The sequence below is a fragment of the Bos indicus x Bos taurus genome, chromosome X (assembly GCF_003369695.1).
Source record: "Bos indicus x Bos taurus breed Angus x Brahman F1 hybrid chromosome X, Bos_hybrid_MaternalHap_v2.0, whole genome shotgun sequence".
In the NCBI taxonomy this organism is placed as follows: Eukaryota; Metazoa; Chordata; class Mammalia; order Artiodactyla; family Bovidae; genus Bos; species Bos indicus x Bos taurus.
Window position 1 is genome coordinate 44625361 of NC_040105.1, and position 6197 is coordinate 44631557.

Consider the following 6197-nt stretch of genomic DNA (forward strand, 5'->3'; position numbering starts at 1 on the left):
AACTCAGTTATGTTTGCCATTTAGAGGCTAAAAAAGTATTCTCTACAAACAGACTTGCACCAAGCACTATGGTCCTTGTAGCATCCAGCACAAGGCTACATGAAGGTCTTGAGCACCTTATAAGTCTTTAAAGCTCCTATAACTAAACCAATCTACACTATATGGACTCCTATTGTGTTCCATTCAATGGACGTGAGTTTGAGTGAACTCTGGGAGTTGGTGATGGACAGGGAGGCCTGGCGTGCTGCGATTCATGGGGTCGCAAAGAGTTGGACACGACTGAGCGACTGAACTGAACTGAACTGAACAAAGAAACAAAACGTATTACTGGGAGAAAGGCCATATGCAAATTGAGAGGACAAACTCTCTAAAATTGCAAGTTTCTGTATCATTTATGCAGATCAGGAATTGCTTAGAACTAAAAAGGTGTGATGTTAACAATAATATTACTGGTTGCAAGAGTAATAAATGGCTTTTGCTTAAAAAGACTCATTTGGACATTAACATTGCTGTATTCCACAAACACTAAAATCAGACATTTGGGAGATTGTTTTACAATTTAATGCTGGATGATCTTTTGACAAAACATAGGATCAGAGCCACTCCAGCAAAAGGAGTATTTTACTGAAGCCCGGGGACAGACTGTAGGGAAACAGGCTTTCCAGGAGCCTGGGAAGATGGATACAGAGAATGTCCATGGAAACCTTCACGCTCTATATTTCCCTTTAAATGAGCATAGGATCTTGCTGATGCTGAGTTTCCTCAAGAATCACTTGCCCATCTACCCTACAGGTTGTCTTTTAATGGTCTAGGATTGTTGTTGTTCCTTCACTAAGTTGTATCTGACTTTTTGCTACCCTATGGACTGCAGCACTCCAGGCTTCCCTCCCCTTCACTATCTCCCAAAGTTTGCTCAAATTCATGTCCATTGAGTTGGTGATGCTATCTAACCACCTCGTCCTCTATCTCCCCCTTCTCCTCCTGCCTTTCATCTTTCCCAGCATCAGTGTCTTTTCCAGTGAGTCGACTCTTCACATCAAGTGGTCAAGGTATTGGAGCTTCAGCATCAGTCCTTCCAAAGAATATTCAGGGTTGATTTCCTTTAGGTTTGACTGGTTTGAGCTCCTTGCTGTCCAAGGGACTCTCAAGAGTCTTCTCCAGCACAATTCAAAAGCATCAATTCTTTGGGGACACAGCCTTCTTTATGGTCCAACTCTTATATCTGTACATGATTACTGGAAAAACTGTAGTTTTGACCATACAGACCTTTGTTGGCTAAGTGTTGTCTCTGCTTTTCCTAGGATAGCTCTAAATATTTTCCTCTAAAAGCATAAACTCTTCTTCAATGGTACTGTGGTGTGGTTTATTAAAAAATGAGTTTCTCAAGTCAAAAAGAAATCAAACTAAATACTTCAATTTTGCATGTTCAGTGTCACCTGCAGCTTCCAAGAGGTGCTGGGGTGGAGACTGGAAGGACAGAGTTACAACATATCTGAACCGCCTTTGTCCTGTTTGGCCAACTTGCTTCCAAGATGATTCTATGTTCTTCCCTAAATACAATAGGTGTTTAACCTAATCATATTGTGTGTGTGTCTGCATATACCCATGTACACTCAAACACATTTGGTTTCTTCCAACAGTTGCACTGAAATATGCAACTGTCCTTCAGAACCTTATGTGTGCAGCATGAATGAGGTCTAACATTCGAACATATGGCGAGATTGAGGGGAGAGAAGGATGATGGGATCAATGTGAGGAAATAAGTGTATCAGAAAAGCACAAGAATATTATACTGAATTCGACTAAAAGGAGGGTTCTGTTTTGAATAATGATGACCAACCAAACCAACATTATTGACCAACATTATTACATCTGCCATAGAGCCATGAGAACAAAGAAAAGAGAGAGAAGACAACAGCAATAAAATGAAGGAAGGTGGATAACAAATGGATAAATGGTAACTGACTTAAGAGGCTCACTTTAGCTGAATTCTAAGCCAGCAGTGGGAAGGCCAAGAAAAAACCCATTTTGCACCCCAGAATTTCCTAAGAGCTCAGGGATTTGTGGCATATGTAGATGAGGCAGATAAGGTAAGGCTAAAAACAGGAGGTTTCATTAGAAATCTGTGTAAGAAGTTAGATCCTAAACTGTCCCTCCACTGCAAACAGAAAAGAGACAGATCTTACCTCATCCTAGCAGAAGACTGAAGTTTTATTCATTTTAGTAGATGAGAAGGACAGCAAGTTTCTGAACTTGGGGACATCAAATACAGCAGATGAAAGAGATACTATAATGCACATAAGGAGAATAAAGGATACTTTACACACTAAATATTGATGCCAGCTTTCTTTTCGCAATCAGATTTCCAAATGCTGGAAAGAGGGGATAGGGTCCTCTCTTGGGAATCTGACCAGTTCAAGGGGGAAAATATATTATCACTGGGGATTTCCTAATGAAACAGATCATCTTATATAATGCTCCCACAGTTGAAAAACCTAATCACATGAACACAGATTTATAATGTATTCAGACAGTCAAGGGTCATCAGATATGAGAAATATGAAACAAAGTAAACAAAAAACAAACAAACAAACAAAAAAGTAGGATACAAACTTTGCAGAGAGAGGAAAGCTTTTATAAAGGATATATAGTCACAGAGAGGTAAGATACTATATTCATAAAACAAGAATGCAATGATATGAGAAAAGAGCATTCAGAATACACAAAGAGTTGAAGAGCTATTGGAAATAAAATTAAAATTCAATAAAAGATTAGGAATATAAAGTTGAGAAAATCTCAGAAAAGAAAGCAAAACGTGTGAGATTAAAAATCAGAGAAAATAAGTAAAGGACCAGTTTCAGTTCAGTTCAGTTCAATTGCTCAGTCATGTCTGACTCTTTGCGACCCCATGAATCGCAGCATGCCAGGCCTCCCTGTCCATCACCGACTCCCAGAGTTTACCCAAACTCATGCCCATTGAGTCAGTGATGCCATCCAGCCATCTCATCCTCTGTCGTCCCCTTCTTTCTTGCCCCCAATCCCTCCCAGCATCAGGATCTTTTCCAATAAGACAACTCTTCACATGAGGTGGCCAAAGTATTGGAGTTTCAGCTTCAGCATCAGTCCTTCCAATGAACACCCAGGACTGATCTCCTTTAGGATGGACTGGTTGGATCTCCTTGCAGTCCAAGGGACTCTCAAGAGTCTTCTCCAACACCACAGTTGAAAAGCATTAATTCTTCAGTGCTCAGCTTTCTTCACAGTCCAACTCTCACATCCATACATGACCACTGGAAAAACCATAGACTTGACTAGACAGACTTTTGTTGGCAAAGTAATGTCTCTGCTTTTTAATATGCTATCTAGGTTAGAAGATCCAAATTTGAATAAGCTGAGTTACTTTTGTAGAAGGAAATTGAAGTAATTTAAATCATTTGCTGAGGTATTCTAATGAGTTCTTAAGTTTTACAAACTGTTCCTTTTAAAAGTTTTAGTTGTTTTTCATACTTATAGCTTAATTTTGTAAAAGTTGCAGAGGAATTGTACATAGTTTAAGAGGCAAATAGTTCTATAAGGCTTACAGAGAAGAGTAATAGCAGTCTCTCTTTTGCATTCCTGTCTTCCACAAATACAGGGCAAGGAAAAACAGATGAGAAGACATCATCAACAATATAATTCCAGAACATTTCTCAAAATTGAAAGACTTGAATTTCCAGTTTAAATAAGCTCATCACAAAAGAGAAAACTAGATCCACATCAAGGCACAGTTTTAATCACTTGAGACAAAGACAACATCTCTCCAGAGAAAAAGAGAAGAAAAAAAAGTTCCTTCATATAAAGGATCATGAATCATTATGGCATTTTATTTTTCCACAGCAATGCTGGAAGCTACAAAACAATGGAACAATGCCATCAAAACTTGAAAGAAAGAATAATTTTCCAACTAGAATTCTACATTCAGTGAAACTAGGAAATAAGTATGAGGGCAAAGTAAAACACCTATAGTCTTATAGTCTTAAGTTTTATCTGTCATGCCCTCTTTCTTGGTAGACTACTGGAGGATGTGCTCATCAAAAAAACCGAAACAAAACAATAAAATACAAAAGAGGAAGATACAAGAAAAGGCAATAGGAGAACCAAGTCAAGAAGACAAAAAAGCATACCTAAGATGGTATGAAGGGAGATTCTAGGATGATGGTTTTCAGCAGATATAAGGAGCAAGCTGTCTATATTTAAGCAGATCGTGGGAGAGATTCCTCTGGAAAAAAAAAAATAAACTGAAAGAAGAGCTAGTGTACTCAAACTTATTGAGAGGAAGGATAGAGAAGAGTCTGAGGGTGGTGTTCTTAGGTACATAGAAAACAAAACAAACAAAAGAGAGAGGAAAATTATTTATTCCAGGGGGGAAAAAAGTTATGCAGTAAGAAAAAAAGTAGTTATTTATATACCTCATGGCTTGTCTGTGACTAGCTTTTATTACAAAGCCATAATTATTGAACACTGTATTTTGTTTCAGGTGAGATTTCTATTAATATAGGAATGGTAAAGAATCTGCCATCTCTAGAGATTTCTTTAAGAAAATCAGAGATACCAAGGACATTTCATGCAAAGATGTGCACATTAAAGGACAGAAATGGTATGGAACTAACAGAAGCAGAAGATATTAAGAAGAGGTGGCAACAATACACAGAAGAACAATACAAAAAAGATCTTCATGACCCAGATAACCATGATGGTGTGATCACTCACCTAGAGTCAGACATCCTGGAATGTGAAGTCAAGTGGGCCTTAGGAAGCATCGCTACGAACAAAGCTAGTGGAGGTGATGGAATTCCAGTTGCGCTATTTCAAATCCTAAAAGATAATGCTGTGAAAGTGCTGCACTCAATATGCCAGCAAATTTGGAAAACTCAGCAGTGGGCATAGGACTGGAAAAGGTGTTTTCATTCCAATCCCAAAGAAAGGCAATGCCAAAGAATGCTGAAACTACTGCACAATTGCACTCATCTCACACGCTAGTAAAGTAATGCTCAAAATTCTCCAAGCCAGGCTTCAACAATAAATGAACCGTAAACTTCCAGATGTTCAAGCTGGTTTTAGAAAGGCAGAGGAACAAGAGATCAAATTGCTAACATCCATTGGCTCATGAAAAAACAAGAGTTCCAGAAAAACATCTACTTCTGCTTTATTGACTATGCCAAAGCCTTTGACTGCGTGAATCACAACAAACTGTGGAAGATTCTGAAAGAGATGGGAATCCCAGACCACCTGACTCGCCTCTTGAGAAATCTGTATGCAGGTCAGGAAGCAACAGTTAGAACTGGACATGGAACAACAGACTGGTTCTAAATAGGAAAAGAAGTATGTCAAGGTTGTATATTGTCACTGTGCTCATTTAACTTATATGCAGAGTAAATCATGAGAAATGCTGGGCTGGAAGAAGCACAAGCTGGAATCAAGATTGCAGGGAGAAATATCAATAACCTCAGATATGCAGATGACACCACCCTTATGGCAGAAAGTGAAGAGGAACTCAAAAGCCTCTTGATGAAAGTGAAAGAGGAGAGTGAGAAAGTTGGCTTAAAACTCAAAATTCAGAAAACTAAGATCATGGCATTCTGTTCCATCACTTCATCGCAAATAAACAGCAAAACAATGGAAACTGTGAGAGACTTTATGTTTTTGAACTCCAAAATCAATGCAGATGGTGACTGCAGCCATGAACTTAAAAGAAGCTTGCTCCTTGGAAGAAAAGTTATGACCAACCTAGGCAGCATATTAAAAAGCAGAGACATTACTTTGCCAACAAAGGTCCATCTAGTCAAGGCTATGGTTTTTCCAGTAGTCATGTATGGATGTGAGAGTTGGACTATAAAGAAAGCTGAGCGCCAAAGAATTGATGCTTTTGAACTGGTGTTGGAGAAGACGCTTGAGAGTCCCGTGGACTGCAAGGAGAACCAGTCCATCTGAAAGGATATCAGTCCTGAATATTCATTGGAAGGACTGATGCTGAAGCTGAAGCTCCAATACTTTGGGCCCCTGATGCGAAGAACTGACTCGCTGGAAAAGACTGTGATGCTGGGAAAGATTGAAAGCAGGAGGAGAAGGGGACGACAGAGGATGAGATGGTTGGATGGCATTGCTGATTCGATGGACGTGAGTTTGAGCAAGCTCTGGTAGTTGGTGATGGACAGGGA